This window comes from Adiantum capillus-veneris, chromosome 19, assembly GCF_014529385.1.
Source record: "Adiantum capillus-veneris isolate H3 chromosome 19, ASM1452938v2, whole genome shotgun sequence".
In the NCBI taxonomy this organism is placed as follows: Eukaryota; Viridiplantae; Streptophyta; class Polypodiopsida; order Polypodiales; family Pteridaceae; genus Adiantum; species Adiantum capillus-veneris.
In genome coordinates this window covers 73,615,557-73,640,534 of record NC_140949.1, presented here as the reverse complement: position 1 = coordinate 73,640,534, position 24,978 = coordinate 73,615,557, and positions in this window count along the sequence as shown.

The window sequence follows — 24,978 nt, the reverse complement described above, 5'->3', positions numbered from 1 at the left end:
GAGTTCTGACTCCGTGTAGCCTGTCTCTAAAGCATTCATGACCCTACTAGCAAAGTAGATGGGTCGCATCTTGGTACTGTGGGGATCTTGTTGTAATAAAACTGCACCAATCATTTTTTTTCCAAAACTAGAGCTAACAAAGAATGTGTACTCCCAACAAGGAGGCATGAGTGTTGGTAGCTCTGACAAAATGACTTTAATATTACAAAAATACTCTTCAAGATCATCAGACCATGCAAAGGGTTAAGTAACTCCGAGGCTAAGTGAATGAAGCGTGACATATACTTCACCTTTTGAATGAATGAGATGACCTCTTTAAGACTCTTTGGTGATGGTAGTGAGGCGGTCCGGGGCGGGCAACAAGAGAGGCGACCTCTAAACACCCCTCAAGGCTCCCGTGCTGCTCAATTGCGGCTGGGGCAACCACAAGCACATCGCAACAACAAACCCACAGCCAAACACAAACAAGATAGGGGCACCACCTAGTTATGGTATGCGAACTAGGACGCAAGAGAGATTTTGGCACAACCAAGAAGATGCACCACACAACACACACAAGCAACCTCACACCAAGACACACATAAAATGGACCAGAGAGAGCTAGAGCAAAGGGAAGAGAGAGAGGAAAGGATCTTGCGTAATACCTTATTTGTGACTTGCAAATGGAGATGGTTCGTTATGATGCTATCGTAGAACTTGTACAAAAATCACTCAATGCTTAGTGATTGCTAATCATTGCCAAAACACACACACACTGTCTTAGGGTGTGGGAGACCTCTCACCACAATACCCTCTTACAATGGACACAAAACTGGCAATGAAAAACACACTAAAACACTTTCTAAAATCAAGATCAACCGATAAAACTCAAAATACACAAGTCACCTTGAATTCACCAAACCGTATTGCACAAATGGAAGGACGAAGATTTGAACGTCGAATCACGCCTTTGATGCACCAAACCTCAATTTATTGATGATGAAGGAGCATGTACAATAGTGGTTTTGAGATTTGTGGAACTCACGCTCTCTCACTTGCAATGTGTAACTTGAAGGCTTCTCTCACACCAAGAGTGAAGCTCACAAGTGGTTGCTACACCTAAGTCTCTCCTCACGCATAGAGTGTTGGGGTGCTATGTGAGATGTTGGAGGTTGTTTTACAAGAAGGAGAGGGGCCTATTTATAGGTTGGAGACCCCATATTAAGATTATTGGAAATCCTAATTTACAAGCTAACAAATCAGGATTATGATTTTTTTGAATATCAAAACATTGCGGGCCTTCTTTGTCTGCTTGAGTCATGGGTGTGGGCTCAAAAGAGAGCATTATTGATGGTAGATAAGGTGAAAGTAAGTTTTAAGGAAGGGGAGAGAGAGAGAGAGAGAGAGAGAGAGAGAGTTACTATACATGTCTTGAGGTGAGGTGTCTTTTATGGTTAGGTCAATGCTATTTTGTGTTAGTATGTTAGTGGTTAGTGTTAGTAATCACTAGAAAGTTAATGTTACATTTACAATGGGTAGAATGAGGTGGATGGTTGAAGTAAGATGGTTGAATGAAGTGAGAAAATCCTTGTGATGGTGAAGCTTGAAGAAGTTTTGGACTTACTTGTGTAGGTTCTCAAAATGACTATCGACCTTCTTCTTCGTCTTCCCTTCTTTATGCCACCGCCGCCAAGGTTGATTATCGCGATGAAAATGGTAATTCCGTTGATGATATCTCTTGATTTGCAGAGGTTAATCATGGTACACATGCTGAATTTATGTATATATATAAGGGGTAAGATGGAATTGTACTTTGGAAGTAATAGAGAGAGGCATAGAGATGGTGTATGTACATGGAGAGCTCATATGAGAGCTATGGGAGTAAGTGGGGAGGTTAATGGTGAAGAAGGTGAGAGAAACCACTGAAGGTGCAGGTTTGAGTGAGGGATTGAGAGAAATGTGTGTGTGTGTGTAGAAGTGTGGAAAGAGGTGAGAGAAGACTATGGGCTACTTGTGAAAAAAGTGGGCAGATTGGGGTCCACTAAAAAAATCATAGCTCACCGCTGGTAGCTCCAAAAATCATGAAAAACTTTGAGGTGATTATTCAAAGCGTGGGCTACATTTTCTCTTTTGACCACTGCTCCAAATTCGGAGTGGAGATAGGTGCCAAAATTCTCACCAAAAAGCCTGTTTTTATGCTTGCAAAAGTCTTTTAGTGGACCCCTCCTTTGTTGAATTTGTACAATGCATCCAAGAGTGAGCCCCTCCTTTGTCATATCATAATACAAAGCATCCAAGTTGCCCTTGACACATGCATGGAGGAGGATTATTGGTGAATAAAGAAATATATACATGGTGGGACTAGTGTATGGAGTATTCATGGACTTTAGCTCAATGAGCACATGGTGTTAGAATAATGAGTTAAAATAATAATAAAAATATGGAGGAGTTATGGATATGGAAAGATATTGGAATCATATGATATGGTCCCTCTTTGAATTATTTTGGGTGAAAGAGGAAAAGGTATGCAAGTAAATAATATAATAAACTTGACCAATGAGTAGAAATCAATTTTTTGTTTTCACGAGGGTGAGGGTGAAAATGTGGGAGTGATTTGTATAAGGGAAAAATATGAGGTTAGAGTATGTACATATTGGCAAAAAAAATAGAAAAATAAAATAATTATGGTGTAAGAGGATGAAAGAAGGTGTACATAGGTTTAATAAAACACACACCTAAGTAGAAATATTTAAATAAAATACCAAAATAATTATAAAAAATCCCTATATTTAGGCCATATATACAATGAAATATTTACACACAAAGAGGCCATAATATACTTTTATTTTTTTATTTTTTTTATTTTTTTTGGCTCACCTAGCCCAGTGACTAGCTAGCTGAGGGTTTTTAAGAAGATATGGGAAAAGTCCCGTGACTCACGCACGCCTATATACAGTGAAATGGTAGGGATAGCCATAGTGTTTGGGTGATTTTGGTAGGGTGGAGTAACTTAGTATAGCAATTATGGAGAGCCGAAAAACGGCTATCATTAGCCCTCCCCCAGGATGATGGTATATTCATGTACCATCATAGAGCATCTTTTCCAAAGAGAGTCCTTTAGAGTCCTTGACGAGATCTTCATTGTTTGGCCCCTCAGAATTTTGGCTGGAGTTACACTCATGCTTCATGTAACAATACTTACATGAGAGAGCGGCCTTTGGACAGATCTTTGGTAGATCCTTTGGTAGAAGGCGACTCAAATAGGGCTTCAAGCGATACCCGTTTACCTTCCTGGAGTGCTCTTTACCATTCAAGTCCATAAGCTGATAGTAACTAGAATTGAAAGCCTTCTTGACTATGTATGGGCCTTGCCATCTAGTTTCAAACTTGGCATCAAAACGATTGTCAAGTCGATTGTCATACCTTAGCACAAGCTCTCCTTCCTTGATGCCTTTGTCCTTCAGTTTCTTGTCGTGCGTTTCTTTCGCTTGTGTGGCTTTCCTCTTGTAGCACTCGTATGCTGCTTCTCTTTTCCACTCAAGCTCCACTAACGTAAGAAGTCGATCCATCCATACCTCTTGATCATCTTGTGCTCCTTTGCCATGAAGTCGCATTGTTGGAATGTTGAGCTCGATAGGCTGCAAAGCCTCTTGACCATAGACCAAGTGAAATGGTGTGAACTCCGTGGCTTCCCTATATGTGGTTCGATATGCCCACAAGGCACCATCCAAGAAGTCATCCCATAATTTTGTCTTTTTTTGCACCATCTTTCTAATGATTCCTGCAATGACACCATTAGCCTTCTCCACCAAACCATTTGACTGTGGGTAGTATGGTGTGCTATGACGATGTAGAATGTGAAGCTCTTCACAAACTTCTGTGAGCAAGCCCTTCCTAAACCCTGGACCATTATCAAAAACAATCTCCAAAGGTGTGCCAAATCTGCAACAAATGTGAGTGTACACAAACTTGCTAACTGTCCTCTCATTCACTCTTGCCACACTTTGAGCTTCCACCCACCTAGTCATATAGTCTACAGCCACTAGAATGTAGAGTTTACCATTTTTTGTCCTAGGCAGAGGACCCATAGCATCAATGCCCCACTTTTCAAAGGGTCCATTTGCAAGCACTATTTGCCTCGGGCCATGCACCAACCTTCTATTTCCATTTATCTGACAATTGTGACAGCTTTTACACCAATGTTGAACATCCACATGCAAGCTTGGCCAAACATACCCCGCAAGCAAAATCTTCTTCACAGTTGATTCTTGGGAAAAATGACCACCACATGCCTCTTCATGCAAACCTTTTAGAATGGCTGGAATTTCCTCGATAGTTGGTACTCGTCTGCACACTTGATCCTTCCCTCTTTGATAGAGGGAGCCTTCTAGGAAGAGATATACGCTTGCCTTCTTCATGAGTCTCCTCTTCTGAGCTTTTGTGAAGTCTGGTGGAAACTCACCCTCCAAAATGTAGCCGATAATGGGAGCCAATGACTCCAATCCCTGGTATCTTGGTTGCTTGACAGCTGCTGCCACCATGATGACCTGCACTTCTCTCTCAACACATGTAACTGCTTGTTGTGCAAGTAAATCGGCATCTTCATTTTGTTTCCTCGGAATATGATATAGTTGCACTTCTTCAAATTGATTAAACAATCTACGAATGGCATGAACTTTTGTCTGTAAGCTCTCATTCTTGCATGCCCAAATGCCTAAAATTTGTTTAACAATGAGAAGTGCATCTCCCTTTACCATGAGGCGTTGTATCCCTTGGCCAATGCACATCTTCAAACCATGAAGTAGAGTGTCATATTCTGCTTCATTGTTGCTAGCTGAACTTGGTAGATTGAACTTCTCTTTCATGACCACCTCTCCACTTGGGTTGAGCAACACTAGCCCTCCCCCTGCTTTTCCTGTGGCTCGTCGAAAAGCTCCATCAAAGAACAAGGTAAAAGCATTGGGAATACTTTTTGGTGGTGGCAATGGTAGGGTCTTTACTTGAGGCACCTTAATTTCCTTCTCATGTACCCTATAAGTGAGAATCCCTGCCAATTGTGCACGCACACTATCTTCTACCTTGAAAGAGTATTGGAACTCTTGCAACTCCATAATCCACTTTGAGATCCTAGTACTAAGATTCATTTGAGATGACACCCAAGGGAACAAATTTTCTGCAGTGAGAATTATACAAGGTTTTGGTAGTAGGTAGGATCTAAACTTTCTCACCGCAAACATGAGAGAAAGCATCATGAGTTCTGCTTCTGTGTAGTCTCTCTCCAAAGCATTCATGACCCTACTAGCAAAGTAGATGGGTCGCATCCTTGTACTGTGGGGATCTTGTTGTAGCAACACAGCACCAATTGTTTCCCTTCCAACACTAGAGCTAACAAAGAATGTGTACTCCTAACAAGGAGGCATGAGTGTTGGTAGCTCTGACAAAATGACTTTAATGTTACAAAAATACTCTTCAAGCTCATCAGACCATGCAAATTCTACTTGTTGTGTCAACTTTTGCAAAGGATGAAGCAACTCCGAGGCTAAGTGAATGAAGCGTGACATATACTTCACCTTCTGAATGAAAGAGATAACCTCCTTAAGACTCTTCGGTGATGGGAGCTCAATAAGAGCCTTTGCCTTTGAAGGATCCACCTCAATGCCTTTATAGGAAACCTTGTGACCAAGCAAGATCACTTCATCCTCAGCTATGTGACACTTGTCGGGGTTGAGTTGACCTCCCATGTCATAGAGCTTCTTTAAACCTTCTTCTACCCTTTGTAGATGCAATGATTTTGAGCTATAAATGCAAAAATCATCAATAAAAACCCTAATGGACTTTCCAAAGAATGCTTGAAACACCATGTTCATGAAGCGTTGGAAAGTTGCAGGAGCATTTGTCAGGCCAAATGGCATGACTCTAAAAGCATAACAACCCCAAGGAGTGATAAAGGTTGTTTTCAATTGATCCTCCAATGCGATACCTATTTGAAAGTAACCCGAGTAGCCATCGCACACAGTGTACTTCTCATGACCAGCTACCTCATTTAGTATCTCATCCTGGAATGGGAGGGGAAAGTGATCTCTTTTTGTTGCCTCATTGAGTGTACGATAGTCCACACACACCCTCCACTTGCCGTTTTTCTTAGGAGTGACAACAACGGGAGAGACCCACTCTGAATTCTCCACTGGATAAATGAAACCTGCTGCTAGAAGCTTTCTTACCTCCTTGAGTAGAGCCTGCTCCTTAATGACTCCTAGCCTTCGTAGCTTTTGAGCCTTAGGTGTGGCCTCTGGCTTCAACTCAATCTTGTGTTGAACAACATCTACTCCACGCACATCGGTGTAGTCTTTAGCAAAAAGCCTCGAAAATTTCCTTAGCACACATTTGAACTCCTCTCTTTCATCCTTTGTAAGTGTTGTAGACAACATACCTTCCAGCATCCCTTCATCTTGAACACCTTCGTTCTCTTGAGGACCTACCTCCTCCAAGCCTTGACAAGAGGTCTCTTGGTTGCTTGGCTTAAACCTTACCCCCATGACCTCGATAGAAGACTCCTCTTCAGTAATGCTGCCGCTACTTTCTTCTTCTGAAGTGCTATCGGTCCAACCTTCTTCCGTCTCACTTTGAGATGATTCTTCATGGAGCTCCTCTTGGCGTTGCTCCTTCATGTCAAAGACAACCTTCTTATGATTGTCATTCCTGCAAATTAATTTCCCACTCTCCCAATCCTACAAAGCTCGCATTTTCATTAGCCATGGTCTTCCTAGGATAAATGGATAACCACTTCCCTTGGTCGACATAACATAAAAATCCACTGCTTTCTTAATGCCAAAGGCCTCTACAAAGACATTTTTACAAATGCCTACACACCTAGCCTTGCTATTGTTTGGCATTTTCACTTTGATTTCAGGTGTCTCATGGATGTGCATGCCTAGTCTTTGCATGAGTCCCTCTGTCATGATGCAAATTTGTGCACCCCAATCCACTAGACCTTTCCTAACCAATCTCCCTTTGATGTAACAGTCTAGCACCGGTGTAATGTCCTCATTCATTTTAGCTTGTGCAATTTTTACAACATGCACACTCTCTTTTACCTTTCTCCTAGTGCTAACTGCCCTTGTTAAATCCCTCCTAACTTGTGGACATAATGCAAGAAATTGAGGCCATGAAATATCAGGACCCTTACCTCTCAAGTCTTCCAACAAGTTGTACGGAGCCATACCATGTCCAAGAGGGAAGTCTTGGAGGTTGATACGACGTCGAGTCCTCTTGGTTTCCTTGGTTTCCTTTGCCTTCTTGCCTTGTCCATGGTCACTCTGTGATGTGACTCCTTCTTTCTCTTTACCTTTTCGTCGGCCACGCTTAATGCCATTGGCTTCCATGTCAACCTCATTTGAATTTGTCACCTCTACCACATGCACATTTGGATCCGGCAAAGGTGGAACTCCTTCTACCCCTTGTGGAGGTGGTCTTGGTCCATTTGGCCTTTGTAGAAGCCTTGGTTGTTGACCAGCTCCTTCTCCTGCATTCATCACTGGGTAATTCAAGTTAGGTCTCCCTGGCTCTCCACGGGGCCAAGGACAATTATACATCCCATGTCCAGACTCTCCGCAATTCCAACATTGCAAGACTCTCCTAGGTCGTGGGTCTCGCTCTTCAGACTTCTTTGCTTGTCCCTTTGGACCTACGGCTTGTGCAAGGTGAATTGACAGGCTGCTTAAGGATTCATTTAACTTCTCAATCACTTCAACCGTTACCTTAGGAAGCTCCTTAGATGTTGATGCTTGTGACTTACCTTTGGGTCTAAGACCTTCTATTGGAACCTCCCCCCTTAAGCACTTCAGTTTCCTATATTTCTCAGCAGCCCTAGTTTCAGCTGCATCAAAGGTAGCAGGTGCACCCGCCTCAACTTTTACCTTAAGGTCAGGAAAGAGTCCGGCTATGAACCTCTCCTTCTTTAGAAATTCTGCACCATCACCAGGGTTAGCAACATTTCGTATCCATAGAGCCCAAAGACGTAGGAACTCTTGCTTGTACAGGTAGTAGTCATCTAAGTCTTTTTGCTTATGAGAAACAATGTCTTGCCATAGCTTTTGAGTGTTTTGGGGATCAAAGAAGTATCTCTTGAAATGATTGACAACTTCCATGTAATTCTCTTTAACTTCCTCAGGCAAAGAGTCAAACCAAGTGCTAGCATCTTTCCTAAGGACTACCTCAAACATTTCTACACGTTCTTGATCAGTTACTATCCTCTTGATACGACAAGACATCTTGAAATTTGCCAAAAATAATTCTGCATCCTCTCCAGGCTCTCCAAAGAAAAGAGGATATCCAGACATTTGGCGTTGATTCTCCATTGAATTGATTTCAAAGTGACGCGTTTTGTTTTTTCTTTCTTTAAAAGATCTACACAATAATATTCTCTAAATTGCAATCTATTCTACAACAAAATAAAAATATTCACATCAAATGACCTATGATAATCAATGAGAGGTAGGATGACAGGGTTTGGTGACGCGAGAATTTCTCCTACTCTTTGGGCACCAAACATGAACACCATACGTTGTTGAAAATGGATTTTTCTACTAATTGCAATGTTTATTCTAATGTGTGGAGTGAAATGAAAGGGGAAAACCTCTATTCTTGGGCCATTATCCATTGTCTATGCATGACCTTATGCTTAAAACAAAACAAAAATATAGACGTCCAAACTAAGGTCGTACCTAATGAGAGGCAAAATAAAAGGATTTACTGATGCGTTTATCTCTGCCAACCTAAGAGGACCTAAAATTCTACGAATTACACGTTGAAATTGTAACTTAGTACTAACAATTATGTGTACCTTTTGCCTTGCAATGGGAATGAAGGGATCATACAAATTCTCGTGATTCATGCAAGCTACTTGATTATGCTAAAGGTTGAGCCTACACAAAACATACACAAGCCTTTCCTCCGTGGGGGCACGAAAATTGAGGCGGTCCGGGGCGGGCAACAAGAGAGGCGACCTCTAAACACCCCTCAAGGCTCCCGTGCTGCTCAATTGCGGCTGGGGCAACCACAAGCACATCGCAACAACAAACCCACAGCCAAACACAAACAAGATAGGGACACCACCTAGTTATGGTATGCGAACTAGGACGCAAGAGAGATTTTGGCACAACCAAGAAGATGCACCACACAACACACACAAGCAACCTCACACCAAGACACACATGAAATGGACCAGAGAGAGCTAGAGCAAAGGGAAGAGAGAGAGGAAAGAAAGGATCTTGCGTAATACCTTATTTGTGACTTGCAAATGGAGATGGTTCGTTATGATGCTATCGTAGAACTTGTACAAAAATCACTCAATGCTTAGTGATTGCTAATCATTGCCAAAACACACACACACAGTCTTAGGGTGTGGGAGACCTCTCACCACAATACCCTCTTACAATGGACACAAAACTGGCAATGAAAAACACACTAAAACACTTTCTAAAATCAAGATCAACCGATAAAACTCAAAATACACAAGTCACCTTGAATTCACCAAACCGTATTGCACAAATGGAAGGACGAAGATTTGAACGTCGAATCACGCCTTTGATGCACCAAACCTCAATTTATTGATGATGAAGGAGCATGTACAATAGTGGTTTTGAGATTTGTGGAACTCACGCTCTCTCACTTGCAATGTGTAGCTTGAAGGCTTCTCTCATACCAAGAGTGAAGCTCACAAGTGGTTGCTACACCTAAGTCTCTCCTCACACATAGAGTGTTGGGGTGCTATGTGAGATGTTGGAGGTTGTTTTACAAGAAGGAGAGGAGCCTATTTATAGGTTGGAGACCCCATATTAAGATTATTGGAAATCCTAATTTACAAGCTAACAAATCAGGATTATGATTTTTTTGAATATCAAAACATTGCGGGCCTTCTTTGTCTGCTTGAGTCATGGGTGTGGGCTCAAAAGAGAGCATTATTGATGGTAGATAAGGTGAAAGTAAGTTTTAAGGAAGGGGAGAGAGAGAGAGAGAGAGAGAGTTACTATACATGTCTTGAGGTGAGGTGTCTTTTATGGTTAGGTCAATGCTATTTTGTGTTAGTATGTTAGTGGTTAGTGTTAGTAATCACTAGAAAGTTAATGTTACATTTACAATGGGTAGAATGAGGTGGATGGTTGAAGTAAGATGGTTGAATGAAGTGAGAAAATCCTTGTGATGGTGAAGCTTGAAGAAGTTTTGGACTTACTTGTGTAGGTTCTCAAAATGACTATCGACCTTCTTCTTCGTCTTCCCTTCTTTACGCCACCGCCGCCAAGGTTGATTATCGCGATGAAAATGGTAATTCCGTTGATGATATCTCTTGATTTGCAGAGGTTAATCATGGTACACATGCTGAATTTATGTATATATATATAAGGGGTAAGATGGAATTGTACTTTGGAAGTAATAGAGAGAGGCATAGAGATGGTGTATGTACATGGAGAGCTCATATGAGAGCTATGGGAGTAAGTGGGGAGGTTAATGGTGAAGAAGGTGAGAGAAACCATTGAAGGTGCAGGTTTGAGTGAGGGATTGAGAGAAATGTGTGTGTGTGTGTAGAAGTGTGGAAAGAGGTGAGAGAAGACTATGGGCTACTTGTGAAAAAAGTGGGCAGACTGGGGTCCACTCAAAAAATCATAGCTCACCGCTGGTAGCTCCAAAAATCATGAAAAAATTTGAGGTGATTATTCAAAGCGTGGGCTACATTTTCTCTTTTAACCACTGCTGAAAATTCGGAGTGGAGATAGGTGTCAAAATTCTCACCAAAAAGCCTGTTTTTATGCTTGCAAAAGTCTTTTAGTGGACCCCTCCTTTGTTGAATTTGTACAATGCATCCAAGAGTGAGCCCCTCCTTTGTCATATCATAATACAAAGCATCCAAGTTGCCCTTGACACATGCATGGAGGAGGATTATTGGTGAATAAAGAAATATATACATGGTGGGACTAGTGTATGGAGTATTCATGGACTTTAGCTCAATGAGCACATGGTGTTAGAATAATGAGTAAAAATAATAATAAAAATATGGAGGAGTTATGGATATGGAAAGATATTGGAATCATATGATATGGTCCCTCTTTGAATTATTTTGGGTGAAAGAGGAAAAGGTATGCAAGTAAATAATATAATAAACTTGACCAATGAGTAGAAATCAATTTTTTGTTTTCACGAGGGTGAGGGTGAAAATGTGGGAGTGATTTGTATAAAGGAAAAATATGAGGTTAGAGTATGTACATATTGGCAAAAAAAATAGAAAAATAAAATAATTATGGTGTAAGAGGATGAAAGAAGGTGTACATAGGTTTAATAAAACACACACCTAAGTAGAAATATTTAAATAAAATACCAAAATAATTATAAAAAATCCCTATATTTAGGCCATATATACAATGAAATATTTACACACAAAGAGGCCATAATATACTTTTATTTTTTTAATTTTTTTATTTTTTTTGGCTCACCTAGCCCAGTGACTAGCTAGCTGAGGGTTTTTAAGAAGATATGGGAAAAGTCCCGTGACTCACGCACGCCTATATACAGTGAAATGGTAGGGATAGCCATAGTGTTTGGGTGATTTTGGTAGGGTGGAGTAACTTAGTATAGCAATTATGGAGAGCCGAAAAACGGCTATCAGTAGCTCAATGAGAGATTTTGTCTTTGCTGGATCCACCTCAATACCTTTATAGGAAACCTTGTGACCAAGCAAGATCACTTCATCCTCACCTATGTGACACTTGTCGGGGTTGAGTTGACCTCCCATGTCGTAGAGCTTCTTTAAACCTTCTTCCACCCTTTGTAGATGAAATGATTTTGAGCTATAACTGCAAAAATCATCAATAAAAACCCTAATGGACTTTCCAAAGAATGCTTGAAAAACCATGTTCATGAAGCGTTGGAAAGTTGCAAGAGCATTTGTCAGTCCAAATGGCATGACTCTAAAAGCATAACAACCCCAAGGAGTGATGAAGGTTGTTTTCAACTGATCTTCCAATGCGATACCTATTTGAGAGTAACCCGAGTAGCCATCACACAGAGTGTACTTCTCATGACCAGCTACCTCATTTAGTATCTCATCTTGAAATGGGAGGGGAAAGTGATCTCTTTTTGTTGCCTCATTGAGTGGACGGTGATCCACATACACCCTCCACTTGCCGTTTTTCTTAGGAGTGACAACAACGGGAGAGACCCACTTTGAATTCTCCACTAGATAAATGAAACCTTCTGCTAGAAGCTTTCTTACCTCCTTGAGTAAAGCCTGCTCCTTGATGACTCCTAGCCTTCGTAGCTTTTGAGCCTTAGGTGTGGCCTCTGGCTTCAACTCAATTTTGTGCTGAAGAGCATCTACTGCACGCACATTGGTGTAGTCTTTAGCAAAAAGCCTAGGAAATTTCCTTAACACACCTTTGAGCTCCTCTCGTTCGTCCTTTGTAAGTGTTGTAGACAACATACCTTCTAACATTCCTTCATCTTGCATATTTTGGTTCTCTTGGCAACCTACCTCTTCCAAACCTGGGCAAGAGGTCTCTTGGTTGTTTGGCTTAAACCTTACCCCCATGACTTCAATGGAAGACTCCTCTTCAGTAATGTTGCCGCTACTTTCTCCTTCTGAAGTGCTATCGGTCCAGCCTTCCTCCGTCTCACATTCTTCATGGAGCTCCTCTTGGCATTGCTCCTTCATGTCAAAGACAACCTTCTTATGATTTTCATTCTTGCAAATTAGCTTTCCACTCTCCCAATCCTGCAAAGCTCGCATTTTCATTAGCCATGGTCTTCCTAGGATGAATGGGTAACCATTTCCTTTGGTAGACATGACATAGAAATCCAGTGTCTTCTTAATGCCAAAGGCCTCCACAAAAAGATTCTTACAAATGCCTACGCACCTAGCCTTGCTATTGTTTTCCATTTTGACTTTAATTTCAGGTGTCTCATGGATGTGCATGCCTAGTCTTTGCATGAGTCCTTCTATCGTGATGCAAATTTGTGCACCCCCATCCACTAGACCTTTTCTAACCAATCTTCCTTTGATGTAACAATCTAGCACATGTGTAATATCCTCATTCATTTTAGCATGTGCAATTTTTACAATAGGAACACTCTCTTTTATCTTTCTCCTAGTGCTAACTGCCTTCGTTAAATCCCTCCTAACTTGTGGGCATAATGCAAGAAACTGAGGCCATGAGATATCAGGACCCTTACCTCTCATGTCTTCCAATAGGTTGTATAGAGCCATACCATGTCCAAGAGGGAAGTCTTGGATATTGATACGACGTCGAGTCCTCTTAGCTTCCTTGGTCTCCTTTGCCTTCTTGCCTCATCCATCGTCACTCTGTGATGTGACACCTTTTTTCTCTTTACCTTTTCCTCGGCCACGCTTAATGCCATTTTCTTCCATATCAATATCATTTGAGTTTGTCACCTCTACCACATGCACATTTGGATATCGCAAAGGTGGAACCCCTTCTACCCCTTGTGGAGGTGGTCTTGGTCTATTTGGTCTTTGTAGAAGCCTTGGTTGTTGACCAGTTCCTTCACCTGCATTCATCACTGGGTAATTCAAGTTAGGTCTCCCTGGCTCCCCACGGGGCCAAGGACAATTATACATCCCATGTCCAGACTCTCCGCAATTCCAACATTGCAAGACTCTTCTAGGTCGTGGATCTCGCTCTTCAGACTTCTTTGCTTGTCCCTTTGGACCTACAACTTTTTAATTCCATTTTTACCTTGTCCCCACTTAAAGTTAAGGGATGCAAATTAAAGGCAGTAGTTAGTTTGAAATGTTGTCTCACAGAGACTACAGGTAGGGCATATGTGCTACCTTTAAAGATAAGAACAAGCTTTTGTCGATCTTGCAGTCCATAGATAGTGATATGCCTAGCAATTGCATAAAACTATTCTAATGGAAGTTGGAGCAATAGGATTACTTCTGAAGAACTGCAGGATAATTGAGTTACGGTGTTGGGTAATACAAACATTAAACAAAGTGGGGAAATTGAAAAAGACCAAAGTTATTTGATTTAGCTGCAGTGTCTGATGGTGGAGACGTCTGAGTCGTCGAGCATTCAAGAGCGTCTCCTATCAATCATGTAAAGTTCCATTTTTCCACGTCACGTTCGAGTTGGCCGTTTTTTTCCTTCAAATTAACTCATATTTTTTTATGATAGACAGTCACTCTTCTTATGATAGACAGTCACCACGATATTTGGGAGTTTTTTGAAAATCCGAGCAGCTTTTACGGCATTTATGACAAAATATTGGAGGTCTTTAAAGAACGTACAATATTTGAAAGGTTTTTTTTTAGAATTTTATATAAATCAAAATTGCAGCAGACAATAGTCACAAGCGACTCGCAAAGCTAAAAAAAAACCTATGTTTAGTGTAATCCCACCTACAAATTTTTAGGTATAGATTTACCTCTTAATATTTTTGTGAACCTACAAAATTCTAAAAAGTAAAGTATAATCTCGTGTAAAAACCTTCAAATTTAGTCCATTTAACTCAAGTGCTTCTCATATGTAGGTTTGCCAAGTTTTTAAACAAAAAAGTTTTTGTCGATCTCTACTTGAAGTGAGCTTCAACTCCCGCCGCATGACAGAGGGCGTAGGTTCGAGGATGCAAGGAATTATTTGTTTGTCACTGCAACAAGGAGCACGCGCCGGTTGCGATAGCTCCCAACTTCAAATCCGTCTATTTCCCCTGCTGCTGTTCATGTTGCCAACACAAGCTTCATCCCACTTCCAGACATTATTTTTCCGCTTTGAGACAGTCCTTTTGCACTGCGAGAGATTCTCTCTGCGCTCTGCATTTAACATTGACAACACAGGTACTTTTTTTTATGTTCTTGAAGCCCTTTTGTGCTACCAGAGATTCTCTTTTTGCTGTGTATTTAGCACTGACAACACAGGTACTTTTTTTCTTTTGAGTAAAAACTATGTCCCTAGAGAGTGGCAAATTCACGCCAAGTGGGGCGGCATCCACTAATGTGCTTGGTGGAAAGAGGGGCCTACATGGATATAATGTACAGGGGGGCACAATTAGCAAGGAACAAGATGGCTAGGAAGGACGTGCAGACCATTAGTAGGGGGTACTGGCTGGAGGTAATTCAAAAAAAAAGGGAGAATCCTTGTTGATGCGCGGCGGAAGCTATGCAAGCATGAAGGGAAAAAATGTGTAAAAAGGGAGAATCCTCGTTGATGCAAGCAAAAGGAAAAAATGTGTAAAAAGAAATCTAATTTTAAAAATTTACTCTTTGCGGGTTGTCGCAATGACCAAACGCCGGTGCGCGGCTCTATCAACAACTAAACTCATGGCTTAGCCAATTCCCTGGTTGGTTTGCTTAGCCAATTTCTTCCCATCGAATGGTGTTAAATGAGGTATCATTATGTCCAACTAGAGATTTTGCATTTCGTTTGTTTTTTTGCTAATACAATTTTATTTTAACTGTAGAGATACTTATGCCATGTCTGCAAGTTTAAGTTTATGCCATGACTTGTGTAGGTCAATTCACGAGACAATGGCAATCGGTGGAAGGCAAAAATGGTACATCTACTCAAAGAGGGCGTCCTCCTGCCAGGTGTTTCAAAGTTTTATAATAATGTTGGAATAAATTTTATAGCCTTGGTTTCTAAAATTTGTTGGAGAGGTATCTCATGGGCTATGCATAGTATTTAAAATAGTGCTCTAAATATAAATTAAATTTTGTTTCATTTTCTTAATCCATAACAATACTTTATGTTTCATTATGTGTTTTCATCAACAACTGATTCTTTTTGAAGATTACTAAAAATGTTGAATTGTTTATTTACGTTGGATTAGTCCTAGATCCCGTGGTCGTGCCCAGAGAGGGAGGAGTAGTGACCAAATCTCTTGTGGTCAAGTGGACAGTAGTGATCAAGTCTCTTCGGTTTCAGCTACTATCATGGTAGAGGAGCTAGAAACACAAGAAGAGGAGATTTTATCTTATGAACATGGGGCAGGGATCTTTACATGAGATAGATGAGACACTAGCCTCTGAGGAGAATGGGTTGCAGATAGTCCCATGGGAGATAAGGGACGAGGTTACTGCAGCCGTAGAAATGGAGGATGAACAAAATCTTCATGCATAGGGGAGCAAATATTCTTGAGAGCACATGTATATTTAGCTGCTTTGATTGTCCCTCTATTCCCTTGTGTAGATTGATTCAGAATGCAAGGGTGAGAGGGTTGAGAGACGATCTTAGTGGATTGAAGTCTACCTTCACAAAAGAAGGCTATATGACAGAAAAAGGAGCTTTTATTGTCTCTTTATTGACATGAAAAAGAGAGGAGAGCCTTGTGAGACAGGTATGTCAATACTGTCTATCTTTTTACCTTGTCTGGCCAAAAGTCAGTGGTGTGAATGAAGTTCTCATTGTAGGAAATATGTATGGGCCATATGGTAGAAGGCCTTGTCCTGCAAAGATTGATGTAATTCAGAGAATGAAAGAGAAATGTATAAATATCATTGAGGTTCAAAGGTTCTTGGGTGTATGCATGTTTTATGTTATCTGGATTCCGTATGATGCAAATGTAACAGAGCCTTTGTATCAACTTTTGAGAAAGAACCAAAAGTTTCAATGGGAAGAAATGCATACCCATGCCATGAAAAAATTAAAGAAGTTGCTACTCTTTGAGGAAAGCAAACTATGAAGGTGGAAGATATGTAATTGTGACAGTGGATACTAGCCCCACAAGAATTGGATGGGTGATTGGACAAGATGATGATGATGACAAGCGATATGTGGTGAGATTTGGGGCAAAAGTCCTCAGTACTTGTCAATGCAACTATCCACACGTAAAAAGAGACTTATGGGGAGTAGTCACATCATTGAAATGTGACAGAGAGTATTTGATTGGAGCAAATGTAGTTGTGGAGATTGATTGTCTACCCCTTCTTGGAATGATCACAGGCTGCTCAACTCCCAACATTGCTATGTTGAGATGGATTGCCTATATAAAGTCCTTGAATCCAGAATTTAAGCATATTGCAGGGAAAGATAATCCAACTGCGGATATGCTTTCAAGAGAAAGGTATGAAAATGAAGAAGACATGGTTGTCAAGGGTGATGATGTAGGCACAAGGCTCTATAGTATCTCTCATGCCAAGGGTGATCATGTTTGCCTGTCAAATGCACTTGAGTCATTTACAAAGGACCTATATCAAGGTGACTGGTTGCTCATTGGGCTTTATTTGAGCACTTTGACAAGGGAAGAAGGGTGGACTGATCAAGAGTTCAAAGGAACAGGGAGAAATGCCTATGGATACTTTTTGAAAGATGGGTACTTATGGAAGCATCCAAAACAAAGAAATGGAATGCCATTAAGAGTCATGAATGATAAGGACGCTAAAAATGAGATTATGAAAAAGTTTCATGAGTGTTTTTATGTTGGACAGAGAGGCATATGGGCCACCTTTACTAAAATAAAAGAGAGATATTGGTAGAAAGCTATGTAGAAAGATGTATCTCACTTTGTGGAGTCTTGTGAAACCTATCAAATGTATTCAAATGTACATCATCGTGATGGTGATAGCCATTTTTCGGCTCTCCATTATTGCCATAGTGAGTTACCTTACCCTACCAAAATCACCTAAACAATGTGGTTATTCTTACCTTGTCAATGTACATAGGCGTGTATGAGTTAGGGAATTTTTTCCATATCTCCTTAAAACCCTCAGCTAGCTAGTCATTGGGCTAGTTGAGCCAAATAAATAAATAAAATCAAAAAAATAAAATATATTATGGCCCATTTGTTTGTATATATTTCATTGTACATAGGGCCTAAATATAGGGAATTTCTGTAATTATTTTGGTATTTATTTAAATATTTCTTCTTAGGTGTGAGTTATTTTCCTATGTATACTATGTACATTGACTCATCATTAACACAATTCTCTTACCATTTTGCATACTCTTTGTTCCATATAAAAATATCTTCACACAAGCTTCTCTTGTTTTTGGTGTGAATCCACTCCAAGGGAAAACTTCAAAAATACCTTTCACCAACCATCAGTCATTGCCTTTCACTAAATTCCTATTTCCTAGAGGTATTTTTTCTTATCTCTTGTAAATAAGTATAATTCAATAAAAACAAATGAGGGTACCCTCATTTGATTCCTTATATTTTCATACATATCTTTGTTCCATTTTATATTTATATATAGTTGACGCTATTCTAGATTCCATAAATTGTTTACATATACTAGCCTATTTTTTCCCATCATATTCCATATATTATATTTATGCATAATCCAGAACCATGCATATTTTCAAACCCCTAAGAATCAATTAGGTCATGCTCTCATACAAAGAGGGGCTCACCTTTGGAGCCATATGAAAATTCAACAAAGGGGGGCCACTCAAGACTTTTTTGTGAAGAAAAACAGGTATTTTGGCGTGATCTTTTATATCCATCTCCACTCCAAATTTGAAGCGGTGGTCAAAAAGAAAAAATGTGGACCAAGATCTGAATAATCACCTCAAAAATTTTATTGATTTATGGAGCAACCACCGGTGAGCTAGGATTTTTTTAGTGGACCCCAGTCTGCCCACTTTTCTCACTGTCCATAGTCCTCTATCACCTCTTTCCACACTTCTCACACACACACACACACTCATTCCTCTCAATCTATCACTCAAACCTGCATCTTCCATGGTTTCTCTTACCTTCTTCACCATTAACCTCCTCTCTTACTCCCATAGCTCTCATATGAGCTCTCCATGTACATACACCATCTCTATGTCTCTCTGTATTACTTCCAAAGTACAATTCCATCTTACCCCTTCTCTATATACATAAAATTCATCATGTAAACCATGCTTAACCTCTACAAATCAAGAGATCTCATCAACCAAATTTCCATTTTCATTGCGATAATCAACCTTGGCGGCGGTGGCGTAAAGAAGAGAAGATAAAGAAGAAGATCGATAGTCATTTTGAGAACCTACACAAGTAAGTTAAAAACTTCTTCAAGATTCACCATCACGAGGATTTCCTCACTTCATTTAACCATCCATCCCATTCTACGCATTTTAAATATATCATTAACTTTCTAGGGATTACTAACACTAGCCACTAACATACTAACACAAAGTAACCATTGACCTAACGATAAAAGACACTTCACCTCAAGACATGTGCATAGTAACTCTCTCTCTCTCCTTACTTAACTTTAATTTCACCTTATCTACCATCAATAATGCTCTCTTTTGATCCCACAACCATGACTCAAGCAGACAAAGAAGGCCCGCAATGTTTTGATATTCAAAAAAATCATAACCCTGATTTGTTCGCTTGTAAATTAGGATTTCCAATAATCTTAATGAGGGGTCTCCAACTTATAAATAGGCCCCTCTCCTTCTTGTTAAACAACCTCCAATATCTCATATAGCAACCTAACACTCTATGCGTGGCGAGAGACTTAGGCGTAGAAACCACTTTGTAAGATTCTCTTTTGGTCTAAGAGAAGCTTTCAAGCTACACATTGCAAGTGAGAGAGTGTGAGTTCAAAAATCGCAAAACCACTATTGTATATGTTCCTCCATCAGCAATAAATTGAGGTTTGGTGCATCAAAGGCATCATTCGACGTTCAAATATTCGTCCTTCCACTTGTGCGATACGGTTTGGTGAATTCAAGGTGACTTGTTTATTTTGATGTTTCTATCGTTTGATCTTGTTTTAGAAAATGTTTTAGTGTGATTTCATTACCAATTTTGTGTCCATTGTAATAGGGTATTGTGGTGAGAGGTCTCCCACACCCTAAGACAGTGTGTGTGTGTTGGCAATGTATAGCATTCACTAAGCATTGAGTTAGTTTTGAACAATCTCTAAGATAGCATCATAACAGACCATCTCCATTTGCAAGTCACAAATAAGGTATTACGCAAGATCCATACCTCTCTCTCTTCCCTTTGCTCTATCTCTCTTCGGTCCATTTTGTTGTGTGTCTTGTTGTGAGATTGCTTGTGTGTGTCTCGTGGCGCATCTTCTTGGTTGTTGCAAAATCTCTCCTGCGTCCTAGTTCGCATACCATAACTAGGTGGTGCCCCTATCTTGTTTGGGTTTGGCTGTGGGTTTGTTGTTGTGTTGAGCTTGTGGTTGCTCCAGCCCCAATTGAGCAGCACATGAGCCTTGAGGGGTGTTTAGAGGTCACCTCTCTTGTTGCCCGCCCCGGACCGCCTCAACTTTGTTGCCCCCACGGAGAATGGCTTGTGTATTTTTGTGTGGGTTTATATTTTTGTCAAGTATTTTGCATGAATCACGAGAATTTTTCAGATCCTTTCATTCCCATTGCAAGGCAAAAGGTACACATAATTGTTAGTACATTAGGAAAAGTTTGGACTCAAAAATGGGCCTTGTAAGAGTTGTTGATGTGGCATAGCTTTCAAAAAGTGGGGATCAGTAAATTTTTTGCAAATAAGATCCAAACTTGTCGGAGGTTGGATATTTAGAATCTACTCTTCAAATGCTATCTATTGATATATATCATGCATGTATCAGACATTGCCTTCATGTAGATCTGGGTAACAAAACCTGGGTGATTGAAAACAAAAAGGCATAACTTTTATAGAAGTCATCCAAACTTTTCAGTCCTTGGCTCTTTAGAATCCATTTTTCAATAACTTTCCAATGATAGGTCATATCATGGGGTTCTAAGTAATATTTAGAGGGGTCTACCGGGTTGCTTTCTTTTGTACAACTTTGATGATGTGGCACTCTTAAAAGGCCCAAAAATGAGTTCAAAATTTTTCTAATGACTAAGTTGAAATTTCAACGTGTAATTTGTAGAATTTTAGGTCCTCTTAGGTTGGCCGAGATAAATGCTTCAGTAAATCCTTTTATTTTACCTCTCATTAGGTACGACTTTAGTTTGGATGTCTATATTTTTGTTTTGTTTTAAGCATTAGATCATGCAGAGACAAATAGCCCAGGAATAGAGGTTTTTCCCTTCCATTTCACCCCACACATTAGAATAAACATTGCAATTAGTAGAAAAGTCCATTTTCAACAACGTATGGTGTTCATGTTTGGTGCCCATAGAGTAGGAGAAATTCTTGCGTCACCAAACCCTGTCATCCTGCCTCTTATTGATTATCATAGGTCATTTGATGTGAATATTTTTATTTTTTTGTAGAATAGATTGCAATTTAGAAAATATTATTGTGTAAATCTTTTCAAGAAAGAAAAACAAAAACATGTTGTCACTTTGAAACTGATTCAATGGAGGCCCAATGCCAAATGTCCGGATATCCTCTTTTCTTTTGAGAGCCTGGAGAGGATGAAGAAATATTTTTAGCAAATTTCAAGATGTCTTGCCATATCTGAAGAGGATAGTAACTGATCAAGGACGTGTAGAAATGTTTGAGGTGGTCTTAGGAAAGATGCTAGCACTTGGTTTGACTCTTTGCCTGAGGAAGTTAAAGGTAATTACACAGAAGTTGTGAATCATTTCAAGAGATACTTCTTTGATCCCCAAAACACTCAAAAACTATGGCAAGACATTGTTTCTCACAAACAAAAATACTTAGATGACTACTACATGTATAAACAAGAGTTTCTACGTCTTTGGGCTGTATGGGTGAGAAATGTTGCTAACCCTGGTGATGGTGCAGAGTTCCTAAAGAAGGAGAGGTTCATAGCCGGTCTCTTTCCCACACTCAAGATAAAAGTTGAGGCGGGTGCACCTGCTATCTTTGACGCAACTGAAACTAGGGCTGTTGAGAAGTATAGGAAACTCAAGGGTCTAAGAGGAGAGGTTCCAATAGAGGGTCCTAGACCTAAGGGAAAATCACAAGCATCAACATCTAGAGATATTCCGGAGGTAACAACAGAGGTAATTGAAAAGTTAAATGAATCCTTAAGTAACTTGTCAATTCACCTTGCACAAGCGGTAGGTCCCAAGGGACAAACAAAGAAGTCAGAAGAGCGAGAGTCACCACGACCTAGGAGAGTCTTGCAATGTTGGAATTGCTGAGAGTTTGGACATGGGATGTATAAATGTCCTTGGCCCTGTGGGGAGCCAGGGAGACCTAACTTGAATTACCCAGTGATGAATGCAGGTGAAGGAACTAGTCAACAACCACGACTTTTGCAAAGACCAAATGGGGCAAAACCACCTCCACAAGGAGTGGAAGGAGTTACACCTTTGCCAGATCCAAATTTTCATGTGGTAGAGGTGACAAATTCCAACGAGAAGGACATGGAAGCATATGGCATTAAGCATGGTCGCGGAAATGGTAAGGATAAAGAAGGAGTCACGTCACAAAGTGACCATGGATGAGAAAAGAAGGCAAAGGAGACCAAGGAAACCAAGAGGACTCGACGTCGTATCAACCTCCAAGACTTCCCTCTTGGACATGGTATGACGTCGTACAACTTGTTAAAAGACATGAGAGGTAAGGGTCCTGATATCTCATGGCCTCAATTTCTTGCATTATGTCTACAAGTTAGGAGGGATTTAACAAGGGCAGTTAGCACTAGGAGAAAGGTAAAAGAGAGAGTGCCTGTGGTAAAAATTGCACAAGCTAAAATGAATGAGGACATTACACCGGTGCTAGATGTTACATCAAAGGAAGATTGGTTAGGAAAGGTCTAGTGGATGGGGGTGCACAAATTTGCATCATGATAGAGGGACATATGAAAAGACTAGGCATGCACATCCATGAGACACCTGAAATAAAAGTCAAGATGGCAAACAATAGCAAGGCTAGGTGTGTAGGCATTTGTAAAAATGTTTCTGGGGAGGACTTTGGCATTAAGAAGGTGGTGGATTTTTATGTTATGGCGACCAAGGGAAGTGGTCATCCATTTATCCTAGGAAGACCATGGCTAATGATAATGTGAGTTTGCAGGATTGGGAGAGTGAAAAATTAATTTGCAGGAATGACAATGATAAGAAGGTTGTCTTTGACATGAAGGAGAAACGCCAAGAGGAGCTCCATGAAGAATCATCTCAAAGTGAGACGAAAGAAGATAGAAGAAGAAAGTAACGGCAGCATTATTGACGAGGAGTCTTCCATTGAAGTCATGGGGGTAAGGTTTAAGCCAACCAACCAAGAGACCTGTTGTCAAGGTTTGGAGGAGTTAGGTTCCCAAGAGAACCAAAATGTGAAAGACGAGGGAATGTTAGAAGGTATGTTGTCTACAACATTTACAAAGGATGAAAGAGAGGAGTTCAAAGGTGTGTTAAGGAAATTTCCTAAGCTTTTTGCTAAATACTACACCGATGTGCGTGGAGTAGATGATGTTCAACACAAGATTGAGGTAAAGCCAGAGGCCAAACCTAAAGCTCAAAATCTACGAAGGCTAGGAGTCATCAAGGAGAAGACTCTACTCAAGGAGGTAAGAAAGCTTCTAGCAGCATGTCTCATTTATCCAGTGGAGAATTCAGAGTGGGTCTCTCCCGTTGTTGTCACTCCCAAGAATAATGGCAAGTGGAGGGTGTGTGTGGATTACCGTCCACTAAATGAGGCAACAAAAAGAGATCACTTTCCCCTCCCATTTCAGGATGAGATACTAAATGAGGTAGCCGGTCATGAGAAGTACACTTTTTGTGATGGTTACTCAAGTTACTTTCAAATAGGTATTGCATTGGAGGATCAATTGAAACCCACCTTTATCACTCCTTGGGGTTGTTATGCTTTTAGAGTCATGCCATTTGGCTTGAAAAATTCTCCTGCAACCTTCCAACACTTCATGAACATGGTGTTTCAAGCATTCTTTAGAAAGTCCATTAGGGTTTTATTGATGATTTTTGCATTTATAGCTCAAAATCATTACATCTACAAAGGGCAAAATAAGGTTTGAATAAGCTCTATGACATGGGAGGTCAAATCAACCCTGACAAGTGCCACATAGGTGAGGATGAAGTGATCTTACTTGGTCACATAGTTTCTTACAAAGGCATCAAGGTGGATCCTTCAAAGTCAAAGGCTCTTATTGAGTTACCATCACCGAAGAGTCTTAAGGAGGTCATCTCATTCATTCAAAAGGTGAAGTATATGTCACGCTTCATTCACTTAGCCTCGGAGTTACTTCACCCCTTGCAAAAGTTGACACAACAAGTCGAGTTTTTTTGGTCTGATGATCTTGAAGAATATTTTTGTAACATCAAAGTCATATTGTCAGAGCTACCAACACTTATGCCTCCTTATTGGGAGTACACATTCTTTGTTATCTCTAGTGTGGGGAAAGAAACAATTGGTGTTGTTTTTCTACAACTAGATCCCCACAATACCAGGCTGCAACCCGTCTACTTTTCTAGTAGGGTCATGAATGCTTTGGACAGAGTCTACATGAAGGAAAAACTCATGATGCTTTCTCTCATGTTTGCGGTGAGAAGTGTAGATCCTACTTGCTACCAAAACCTTTTGTAATTCTCACTACAGAAAATCTGTTTCCTTGGGTGTCATCTCAAATGAATCTAAGTACTAGGATATCTAAGTGGATTATGGAGTTGCAAGAGTTCCAATACTCTTTCAAGGTAGAAGATAGTGTGTGTGTGTACAATTGGCAGGGATTCTCACTTATAGGGTACATGAGAAGGAAATTAAGGTGCCTAAAGTAAAGACCCTATCATTGCCACCACCTAAAAGTATTCCTAATGATTTTACATTGTTCTTTGATGGACCTTTTCGACGAGTCACAGGAAAAGCAGGGGGAGGGCTAGTGTTGTTCAACCCAAGTAGAGAGGTGATCATGGTTTGAAGATGTGCATTAGTCAAGGTATACAACGTCTCATGGTAAAGGGGGATGCCCTTCTCATTGTGAAGCAAATCTTATACATTTGGGCATGTAAGAATGAAAGCCTGAGGACAAAGGTTCATGCCATTCGTAGGTTGTTTAATCAGTTTGAAGAAGTGCAACTATATCATATTCCTAGGAAACAAAATGAAGATGCCAATTTACTTGCACAACAAGAAGCTACATGTGTTGAGAAAGACGTGCAGATCATCATGGCG